Below are 12,019 nucleotides of genomic sequence, written 5' to 3'. Positions count from 1 at the left end.
TCATATCAACAAGGCTTCTAGGCATTCAAGAATGATATAATGAGAAAATCTACAGGTATGTAACCAATCAACGAAAGTGATATAAAAATGATCTCAAGTTTAAGTGACAAAGGGAAAAAATTTCTGCACTGCACCTATGAATCCCACCTTGGAGCATGTACCATCATCAAAAGATATTCAATCCACCTATGCAGAATCTAGTATACAAGGAATTCCATCATATCAGCAAGGCTTTGAAGCATTCATGAATGATATAATGAGAAAATCTATAGGTAATTGAGCAATCAACGAAAGTGATAGAAAAATGATCTCAAGTTTAAGTGACAAAGGGAAAAAATTCAGCATCCAACACGTGCTATGACAGGGTAATTTATCATTGACCTTTTGATCACTTACTAGATTTTCTCTATTACTTTCAGTTTAAAGTTAAAAACTTAAATTTCCCCTTTTTGGTGCCATCTTTAATGCCTCGTAACATTTTCCCTAGAGCCATTTTCTCTTGTTTCTCTAGCGCTTACATTAGAAAGGTCCCCTATCCATACCCATTGTGTCATTAGAATCAACACTAGCAGACTAGCAACTAAAATAGACTTACTTCTAGGCTCAAGCAAATAGTAAATTAGACTCAATCTGAATAAAGATCAGGTTGTATGGATGCACTAAGAATTTCTAGGTTACGTTTCTAAATTTAATAGCAACAGTCGCTTTGGTTGAGTGGTTAAGGCATGTGCCTCCTAAGTACATCGGGTTTCCCCGTGAGAGTTTGAATCTCTCAAGCGACATTCTTTTCAGTTTGTTAAAATTCCATTTGCTGATATGATTTCATACAAAATTAGTTTTATTAAATATTTTGTAAAATTTTCTTGGTAGATGCAACAATGATAAATTTGTTAGCTCAATCTTACTATTCACCAATCTGTCTTTTATACAAACATTTTGAAAAAAACGGAAGGAGTGTTTGGATGAACCCAAGTTCCACTCCAACAGAGCCAGTAATCTGCTGGAATTTAAAAGAAACATTTGTAGTCCAATGGTTAGGATAATTTCCTTCCAAGCAATAGACTCAGGTTTGACTCCCAGTAGATGCAAATATATATTTATGGCGTTGTTATGCCTTGGTCAAATAAAGCCATGACTCCTGGTAGCAGACGCAAAAATGTTTATCCCGCAGTCGCAACAACATCGGAAGATATTCAATCAACGTATCCAGAATCTAGTATACAAGGAAATCCATCATATTAGCTAGGTTTCTAGGCATTCAGGAATGATATAATGAGAAAATCTATAGGTAAGTGAGCAATCAACGAAAGTGACAGAAAAATGATCTCAAGTTCAAGTGATAAAAGGAAAAAAAATTCAACATCCAACACGTGCTATGACAGGTTAATTTATCCTTGACCTTTTGATCACTTACTAGATTTTCTCTATTACTTTCAGCTTAAAGTTAAAAACTTAAATTTCCCCTTTTCGGTGCCATCTTTAATGCCTCATAACATTTTCCCCAGAGCCATTTTCTCTTGTTTCTCTAGTGCTTACATTAGAAAGATCCCCTATCCATACCCATTGTGTCATTAGAATCAACACTAGAGGAGTAGCAGCTAAAATAGAGTTACTTCTAGGCTCAAGCAAATAGTAAATCAGACTCAATCTGAATAAAGATTAGGTTGTATGGATGCACTAAGAATTTCTACGTTGCCTTTCGACATGACATCTTTACTAGTCATGCCCATGCCCATTCCAAGATTCTTGGAAGGAATTATAACCCTCCATGAACAGATATTGCAACTATATTTGACCTGAACCTTGTACTTAGAGTTGCATGCCTGCAATAAGCAATTATACTTCAGCCAAAATAGGAATTGTATACCTTTGACCCCTAATCACCCCAAAAATTCAACAGAACTGCCCTATAACAACAACATTCATTACAACTTTGTCTCTTCATGCTCCATTGTAAAATGAACAAAAAGGTTTCTTGTCCTTGAATCCTTCGGCCTGCCTGTTCTTACACAACATTATATGAAGACGAAATAAAACACTTGCAAGCTTATTAAATTTTCAGTGCATATTAAATTAAACAACTATAAAATTAGTGGACTTTAATCACTAGCTCTCCATACAACAGCAGTCTGAAAACACGAACAACAAGCTACAGAATTTGCAGCAACCAATCAAAGGATTCGGTTGCAAATTTTCCATCACAGTTTAACAAGATCAGTTCAGATGATGTAAGAATACATTGTTTTGAAATATAGTTTACAACAACAATATCCATTGTTGTATCCTCTTCTCCCTCCCTTGTCCCGTTCATAGTTTGATGGCAGGTAGTCTGTCACAAAGACAGAAATAGTGTCTCTCGTTGCCCATTTGGAATCGTGTTCAACTTGTCCTTCAATAAAAGATAATATAGCCTCCACTCTAACAAGACCCAAAAAGGCTCGTTCCACTAGGTTGAACGAGCCAATACAAACATCCATCACCCATTGTCTTTCAATCTTTTCAAGTAATTACCTCTTGCTTACAATTAAATATTCCCAAAAACTTAGTTCCATTCACACTTAAAACCAGCTTGCAAACACCTTGAACTCTTTTATAAATTGGAAAAATCAATGCCCAACTTCTCACCTGGAAAACATAACTTCTTTCCGCACCTATATATTGACATACATCTCTTTGCCTCATATAACATAGCCTCAGTCTGAATACCATTTCTGATCAATGTAGTAACAAGCTACATGGAATCCATTAGCGTTGTTTCTTTTAGCACTTGTTCTCATGACTCTTCTGATTATGGACAACCTAAAAGTAGAAGCACAAAGGAAAAGGAAACCAAGAAACAACCACTAACAATAACATCTCGAATGGGGAGCATAGGAATCTATGACAAGTCCTAATATTTTAGACTATCCATCCAGTGCTTTTGCCTCTACAACATCCATGCCAGGTAATAGAAATCCTCAGAAAATTTCTACATAGTCTTCACCTTTTACCTTAACACAAGTAAATTTATCATGCATTGCATATGGGGGCCAAAACTACCAAAAAAATCATGTAGAATTAGCTAAAGAATCTGCAGACTAGAGATTCTATTACTATTGGATTAGGTGTACTTTTTTCTAGTGCAAAATTTGTCATTGTTGTAATGAATATTGCCTTGAAGCCTATTAAGAAAAATAATGCTGATGCAACTACTAATCATATGATGCTGTCCACTGCAACTTTTAATTGATATTATATCACAATCAACTTAACAATTGCAAGCATGAACTATTGCATTTGGTGTAGTTTATGCTACTGCAAAATTTGCCATTACTGAAATGAATATTGCCTTCAAGGTTACCATTGCAAATTTTGATTGATCTTATGTCACAATCAACGTAACAATGGCCAAGCTAGAAAAACCATGGATTGGATTGTTTACTACAACAGAAACAAGAACTTGAGGACTATTAGACTAAACCATTAAACCTGACTCAAAGTCACTACTGTGTCTTACACTCTTAAATTTTCCATAGAAGAAATTGCTAACTACAACAGAACCGAGAAATTGGAACCTATCGCACTCAACTGCTAAACTTGACAACCGATCTCCTTTATTGTTTTTCCAAGTAGTTAATTGGGTAGATGAAAGTTAGTGAGGCTAGTTGTAGCTTTGAAAAAACATCTAATCTCATCATTTATGATTGGAAGCCAATGAAACTCTTGCAATCTAACACCAAGATTTTATTTGTGATTTTCCTCTGATGTCAGATAGATCACTTAATTTCTAATTTGCTTTTGGTGTCACATACATCATTCGTGCACCGATTGTTGACATTCCAAAATTTTGTCAATTTTCATATTGAATTCCGCAAATCTTCAAATTTGATCTTAAAAAACAGTCATTTATCAAGAACCACCCCCAATTTGATAACTCTACCAGTTGGTAGATGTCTCTGGACCAGCTTTTCAAGAAAACTTCTGCATCACCCAACTTCTAAAATAGAAACACCCTAGATTTGACGGCTCTACCAGTTGGTAGATGTCTCTGGAGCTATTCAGCTTTTCGAGAAAGCTTCTACGATTGTACGACTATGGTATGTCTTCTAATCTGTCTCTAAAAGTAAATTCTATTTTCTTTGGATAATTGCATCTATACTGATGTTCAAACTGAATTTTATACGATTTAGGTCTGCTACATCTGCTTTCCTCCTTTATGAATATGTCAATATCAGAAAGAGAATTAATATGTCAACATCAAAAAAAGAATTTTGCTTTGCAAATGAATAGTTCCATCTTCAGGTACGTTTCCTTTCAAAATAATTGTCTCTATCTCAACTTAATGCAATGCATACATGTCCAATGTATATGTCTTGCACTAAGCATTTGGCACCGACATAATTGTCTCTATCTCAACTTAATGCAAAGCATACATTTCCAATGTATATGTCTTGCACTAAGCATTTGCCACTGACATATTTTACCGTCATTGTATAAGAGCTACATTACATGGAATAAAAGCTCTTTACAATTGTACGACAAAATTAAATCCTGTTTTCTTTTGATATTTGCATCTACACCGATGTTCAAATTGAATTTTGTACGATTCAGGTCTGCTACATCTGCTTTCCTCCTTTATCAATATGTCAACATCAGAAAGAGAATTATTATGTCAACATCAGAAAAAGAATTATGCTTTGCAAATGAAGAGTTCCATCTTCAGGTACGTTTCCTTTCAAAATAATTGTCTCTATCTCAACTTAATGCAATGCATAAATGTTCATTGTATATGTCTCGCACTAAACATCTGCAACTGACATATTTTACTGTCGTATAACAACTACATTACCTTGAATAAAATCTCTCTGATCAACTTATAAGCACAACATGCCCTAAAACAAAGAACAAGTCAACTATCTTCAAATCTCATGGAACATAATTTCTGTACGGAAGAAGCAATGCGTAGCACTTAATGCTACTCTAAATCAAGAATACATTTCCTTTTTTGAATTAACTATTCTTCGTTATGTCCTTGGTACTGAAAAGATATTGTGCACTTCATATGCACAATCCTATTTATATTGCATTGAAATTATAGACTATGTCTGTCTTTAACCTGATACATTGGCTCAAAGAATTTCTTGGACTTCCACAATTTTGCGCACCTTTTTTGCAGAATATGCATTTCACTCCTGCTTTTACTACTGGCAAAACATTGTTTTAGATGTCCCGACAAGTTCTATAGTTACCCATCAAATCATGACAATGGCATAGACTAATTATTAGATTATTTTATTTTGAAGAATTTTTGTTTAAACAAGATAGTCATTCAAAATTGACAATATTAGGAATCTTTATCACCCATCTCTGCAAATTTGAAAAAATGTTCATAGTTGTCAACAATTTCCATATGATTGCTGTAAAAATCATAAGCGAAGCAAAACCTAGATCCATATATGGCAATGTTCATGTTTACTTTAAGTCGGAGTACTCTGCAATAAACTTTTTTCTCTGTAAAAATAAAGTCATGCAAATCACATCTAGGTTGTTTCATTCTCATTTCAATTTCCATTTAGAAATTGCCAATTAGACATCACCGGTTGCTTCTGTGTCTTTTGACGTTGATGTTCGTTGTTTGAAGGGCGGATTTTCATATTTCTCTTTAGAGGTGGTTGTATTTATTATTTAGTTGTAAATAAGTGTTGGTTTCATTTATTATTTGCTTGTAAAGAAGTATTTTAGTTTTATGGATATGGTTTAATAGTTAAGTGGAAAAGTTTGGTCTTTACATGTCTAATATAAATACCTTTTCACCATTTATATGAATCAATACATGATTCTCTGATATGCTATTTTGTTGTTGTAAGTCCAGAGAGTTTATCTCGAATAATCAGATAACTCCTCCCATGTGTTGTCACAAACAAAAAAACACAGTCTTGCATTATCAAGTGAGTTTCCAGCTTCTCTTGTCTAATTTAAAAAAACATATTCCCTTTGAAATTGGAAATGTTGATTAATCATCAATGTTTTTTTGGATATGGCAATTGAAAAATTGATACCAAAATTAGTTGTTAACTAACCATATAATATGTCAATTATGTCTATCAAATAAAGGTATTAGCAACTATTTAATATTTCATATGCTATTTTTCTTTCATTGTGGTTCATCGTTATCTTCAATAAGCGCTCGCTTTGTGAGTATGGGGTATTCTCCTTGTATTGTTGACCAATTATAGACTATGTCTGTCTTTGACCTGATACGTTGGCTCAAAGAATTTCTTGGACTTAGACAATTTTCGAACCGTTTTTGTTGTATATGCATTCCACTCCTGCTTTTACTACTGGCAAATAAGTGTTTTAGATATCCCAGCAAGTTCTACAGTTACCCATCAAATCATGACAATCGCGTAGACTAATTTTTGTTCAAATAGGATAGTCATTCAAAACGAACAGTATTAGTAATCTTTATCATCCATCTCTGCAAATTTGAAAAAATGTTCGTAGTTATCAACAATTTCCATCTATCACTGTAAAAGCTTATGGCACCCGGAGGACTACCGCTACGACAGTCACTCTCTTGTCTAGTTGTAGTGTTTTTGTGTATCAGCAATTGAATTCGTAGACAGATTTGGATCAGAATACCCTTTGATATTTTCGATGAAATAAGGGATTTGATATCTGAGAGTTACTTTAATTCGTTTCCTTTTATGTGGCGTTGAATTTTCCTTCATAGTTCTGCATTTTATGTTTGGTGTAAAGTAACTATCCATTTGCACTCATATTTCGTATAATCCTAAATGGTCCACCAAAATTGACACAACACAATTTGATTAAATGAAAATCCACAATTTGTCGTAAGCTATTCCACCCCGAAATATGCGAATCATCTAATGTGTTATTTTTAATATCTTCTCCACTTTATGTGTTCGTATTTTATTGTGTTAAAAAAAGAAATGGTAATGGGGCCAGTTTATGTGTTGGTATTTTATTGTGTTAAAAAAAAATGGTAATTGGGCCAGTTTATGTGTTGGTATCTTCTTTTGTTTTAAAAAAAAAATTAGTAATTGGGCCAGTTTTACAGAGATAACTCATGCAAATTTCAAATTGTAATTTCTTCGCATGCGACACGTCTTACGCCCGTCAATTAAACTACCCACAAAATCTTATATATTAATATTTATCTTCTTTCAATTTCTTTAATATTTTTTATATTTGAAGAATGCTTTAAAATTTAAAATCAAATATGTTAATATTTTTTTCCATAAATAAGTATAATTAGATTAATAGATAATTAAAATATAATTTCTGATACATTATATATAATTAGTGATTTCAGATTTCTGCCATCTATAATTAGTGATTTCAGACTTTTGTGATTTATATTGTTATCATACATGAATTTTGGAATAATTATATCTTGGTTTTTGAGTCAACGTTTAAAACCATCTATTGTAGTTCATGTTAATAAGGATGAAAAAACAAGATGAAAATTTAGTTTTAAGATGAAAATTTCAGTTTTAAGATTAACCTTAATGTATAGTTAGGTCACAATAATATTCAAATTAGTTAGCAAATTATAAAATATAAATTGAATATAATAAATAATAATAATATTATTAAATAGCCATTGAAATTGAAAAGCATGTTAGAAATCTCAATAGGGATGATGGTTGGAAATTACTTCGGAATAATGACATCTTGGTTTTTGAGTCAACGTTTCAAACCATCTATTGTGGTTCAAGAAACAAGATAAACATTTCAGTTTTAAGATGAAAGTTTCAGTTCTAAGATTAACCTTGATGTATAGTTAGGTGAAAAAATTATTCAAATTAGTTAGGAAATTATAAAATATTAATTCAATAAACTAAATAATAATACTAATATTAAAATGTCATTGAAGTTGAAAAGCATGCTAGAAATCTCAGTAGGGATGATGGTTGGAAATTAAGTAAGAGGTGAGTTCCTGCCCTTTAGTTTTGACTTCTTGGTTTTTAATATAATTTTATTATTCTTTCTGTTTTCATATTTTTTCATTCTTTTGGTTTTGTTTTTGATTGATCAGTCCCATTCATTTCATTTTTTCTACTTTGTATCTCTTCTATGTTCTTTTAATTATTAAGACTTGTCTCTTAATAATATATTAATTAGCTTTTTTTTTTTTCACGTTCTCCTTTTTCCTACACTTTTGTCTTGACTTATTGGTTTATATTTATTTGTTTATTTATTAATTATTTAGCCTTAGTGTAATATATATATTAGTAGTTTATTAATTAATTATTAATTTTATACCATTTTTCTATAATAAAAAAATGTTCCTTAGTTTTTTTCCTTGCTTTTTAATATTAGTATTATTATTTATTTTATTCAATTAATATTTTATAATTTCCTAACTAATTTGAATATTATTTTGACCTAACTATATATTATCGGTTTATATTTATTTGTTTATTTTTAATTATGTAGCCTTGTGTTATATATATATATATATATATATTAGTACTTTATTAATTAATTATTTTTTATAGCTTAATTCTTTCCGTTGCTTCTTAATATTAGTATGAGTATTTATTTTATTCAATTAATATTTCATAGTATATTAACTAATTTGAATATTATTTATGTTAATGTTCATCTTAAATCTGAAACTTGGGACCAATATTATTATTTATTTTATTCAATTAATATTTTATAATTTCCTACCTAGTTTGAATATTATTTTGACCTAATTATATATTAACGTTTATCTTAAAACTGAAACTTGGGACCTTACGCATTGTGCTATTTATACTGAAACTTGGGACCTTAAGCATTCTACTATTTATACCTAATGACTGATCTTAAAACTGAAACTTGGGACATGAGGCATTCTATTATTTATACTTAATGACTAATCTTGTTTTTTCATCTTTTTTTCTTGAAGATGAACCAAAATAGATGGTTCAAAATGTTGATTCAAAAACCAAGATAAGATTATTCCGAAATACATTTCTAATAAAATTATATATAAATTTATTAGATTATTTTTAACTCTTTATAACCATCAAAAATTATCTTTAATTTTTAAATAATTTTAAAATATCCAATTTTATATAGTAAACATCATTGGCTTAAGACAATATTTACATTAATTACATTGCAAGTATAGTTAATGTTTACCTTACCACAGAGTTTTTCAAAACAGAGATGACAGAACTTTATTTAATAGAAAGTTTTAAATATATTATAGATTGAGAATTAAAATATGTTTATGTCATCAATTATATTTATTAATGTGGTTAATAAGATGTTTAGTACATCAATTATATTTATTAATGTGGTTATATTATTATATATTATGGAAAACATTTTTTGAAATAGTATTTATTTTTAACATTTATAAAAATATGATATTTTTGTAATAAAATATTTATTGTTTTTTTTATTTTGCAAAACTTCATTATTAGTATAATATAAGAGTCTTTTTTTTATGCTGTAAAGAATATGTGACAGACTGTGAGAAAACCCCACCCCAGACCGAAATTGATTCTGGAAAGCTCAAAATGAGGGCAAGAGCTATTTCCAAATCTATTGATCCATTAATACACTCCTTAGGAACCTCAGGGCATGGACACTCTGACATCTATTTAATTTCAGGCAAACACTTTCTAGTTAATAATACTGGTCATCTGACATCTATTTAATTTCAGGCAAACACTTTCTAGTTAATAATACTGGTCATCATTTGAAAAAATTGTCATAAATGCCCTCGGATGTACTTGTCATTGTGTCAACGAATATGGCAGACGAATAGTGGATAGACTAACGCTATTTTTCCTGCCTCACTGCCCAAATTCTCAAGCCGAGAATAACAGTCTCGGCAGAGCAGATTCATTTATTTAATTTCAGGCAAACACTTTCTAGTTAATACTACTGGTCATCATTTGAAAAAATTGTCATAAATGCCCTCGGATGTACTTGTCATTGTGTCAACGAATATGGCACACGAATAGTGGATAGACTAACGCTATTTTTCCTGCCTCACTGCCCAAATTCTCAAGCCGAGAATAACAGTCTCGGCAGAGCAGATTCATTTATTTTCCGTGGGAAAATTGAGAGCATTTTCAACAGAACTCATATACAATGTGAATTTCGACTACTGGCATCACATCAATTAACTGATATTCCAGCAACGAATAGTTATGTTTGGAGGAAAGACAAAGAATGGGATCCCAATCCAGTGATTGAGATTGCATTTCTAACTCTAAGTTGGCAATTCTTCGTCGGTAGTTTTGAATTCCCCCATTCTAACTTGGCACTTAAATCTATCGATGTAAGAAGCGAAGCCCAAGTCAATTGCTTCAACATTTCTGTATTATCGATCAGCTTGTCTTTAGGCGACGGGAGAAGTGAATCTTTACCACCAGTTTCATAGTAATGGACAAGGCCAGTACCTTTTCATGTCTTAGAGATTGGATCCTTTTGGATTTTTGGTAAGTAGAATTAAGATGGATGGAGCTATATTTTATAGCTAATAATATTTTATATTTTATTTTTAATTTTACTTAATTTAATTAAGTTAAAATGTTTTATTGATAATTATTTTTTTGTTTATTTTTTTTGAATGAGTCAAAATGTTTATATTTATTATAGAAGATGGTTTTCTAAAGTAACTATTTTTAATCTTTTATTATTTTTTAATAAAGTTTATATAGAAATATTTATAAACATTTACACTACTACAACTCTCTATACAATTTTTCTAAATTTAATTTAAAAATATTGAAAAATAAAATAAAAATAAAGTATTTATAAAATATTTTAATTTTTAATGAGTTATAGTTAGTCATGTACTACCACATTGTAACAAAACTTATTTAAAAGTTAATAAGATCCATTTTAAACTGAAGTTAAATATCCACGTTTAAAAATATTTTTATATTGAAAGTTTATTGTGAGTATTACGTTAGAAATTAGTAACATCCAGAGTAAAATGGGGTGAATATTCTTGTTTAAGAATCTTGTTATATGGTAAGTATTAAATTTTTATGTGATCATTAAATACATTTCAATATGGTTATAAAATCACCATTTAATGGTAAAATAAGCGTTAAATTAATTTAAGATAGATTAATAAAAAAATTAACTTATTCTATATTGTTATTAATTATATGATCCTATTTTTCAGGAGATTGCCTGTATATATAACATTCTTGGTTGAATGTGTAATGTGTTGACTGTAGACACTCTCAAAGTTTAGCTTGTCTCACTTGAAAGTTCCAAGTTTCTTCCCTATTTTGTCTTAATTTTAATTTTATATCATAGCATCACGATATGAAATTGTGATTGACTCTCATGTGTCTTTAATCAGCTTTGTGATTGAGTGATTATGTTCTATGTTTAATGGTTGATTGGAAGAGACATTCCTGTTTGATTGTGAACCTGAGTTGGAGGAGCTATTCTCTGACATTGTTTGAGCCGACTGCTATTTTGTAAATCCGCAGCCACATTTGAGAGTGGTAGCTGTATTGTGAAGCGCGTCGGTCTTGTTGTTCACCAAATGTGAGGAGGCAATGGCTTTGTCCAACAGGTTTTTGGCTACTTCCCAGCATCTGGTGCGTATATCTTGTAAGTAGACCCGCTTGCTTGAAGTAATACAGAGTAAAGGGTCGACTCATAAACAGTTCGAGTTGGAGGAGTTGGAGGAGTTATTCGATCCCAAACTTGTGCGGATCTTAACACTGTTAAACACATTATGAAATGTTATGGAAAACCAGCTAATCTAAATTAATATTTTTATCATTTCCAAACCATTATAATTTCTTTTTTTTTTTAACAAGAACGGTTATGGAATATATTATTGGAATGGTCTGAATGCCAATTTTGTGATTACAATAGGCTCGATCGAGTTGGATTCGTCCTTCTGAGATACTGAGAAGCTTGAGTTCCACTTCCAGTTCCTTTTGGAATTATCTAGAGAATTTATTTATGCTATTTGCCCAAGTTTAAATATACAAACAAACAGATTCAAAATCAAACAAAAGAACATATTTACTGTAGAGAT

At 30.9% G+C, this 12,019-nt stretch overlaps 1 non-coding gene across 1 annotated transcript; it reads left to right on the top strand.

The window, feature by feature from the left end:
• Positions 1 to 700: 700 nt before the first annotated feature.
• On the top strand, positions 701 to 782 carry TRNAR-CCU (transfer RNA arginine (anticodon CCU)). Its single transcript has one exon. It is a non-coding gene; the product is annotated as a tRNA-Arg (tRNA).
• The last annotated feature ends 11,237 nt before the right edge of the window (positions 783 to 12,019 follow it).

The sequence above is a fragment of the Pinus tabuliformis genome, chromosome 7, assembly GCF_031772625.1.
Source record: "Pinus tabuliformis cultivar Carrire ecotype Pingquan chromosome 7, CPIR1, whole genome shotgun sequence".
Lineage (NCBI taxonomy): Eukaryota > Viridiplantae > Streptophyta > Pinopsida > Pinales > Pinaceae > Pinus > Pinus tabuliformis.
This window is presented reverse-complemented; position numbering and strand designations above follow the sequence as displayed.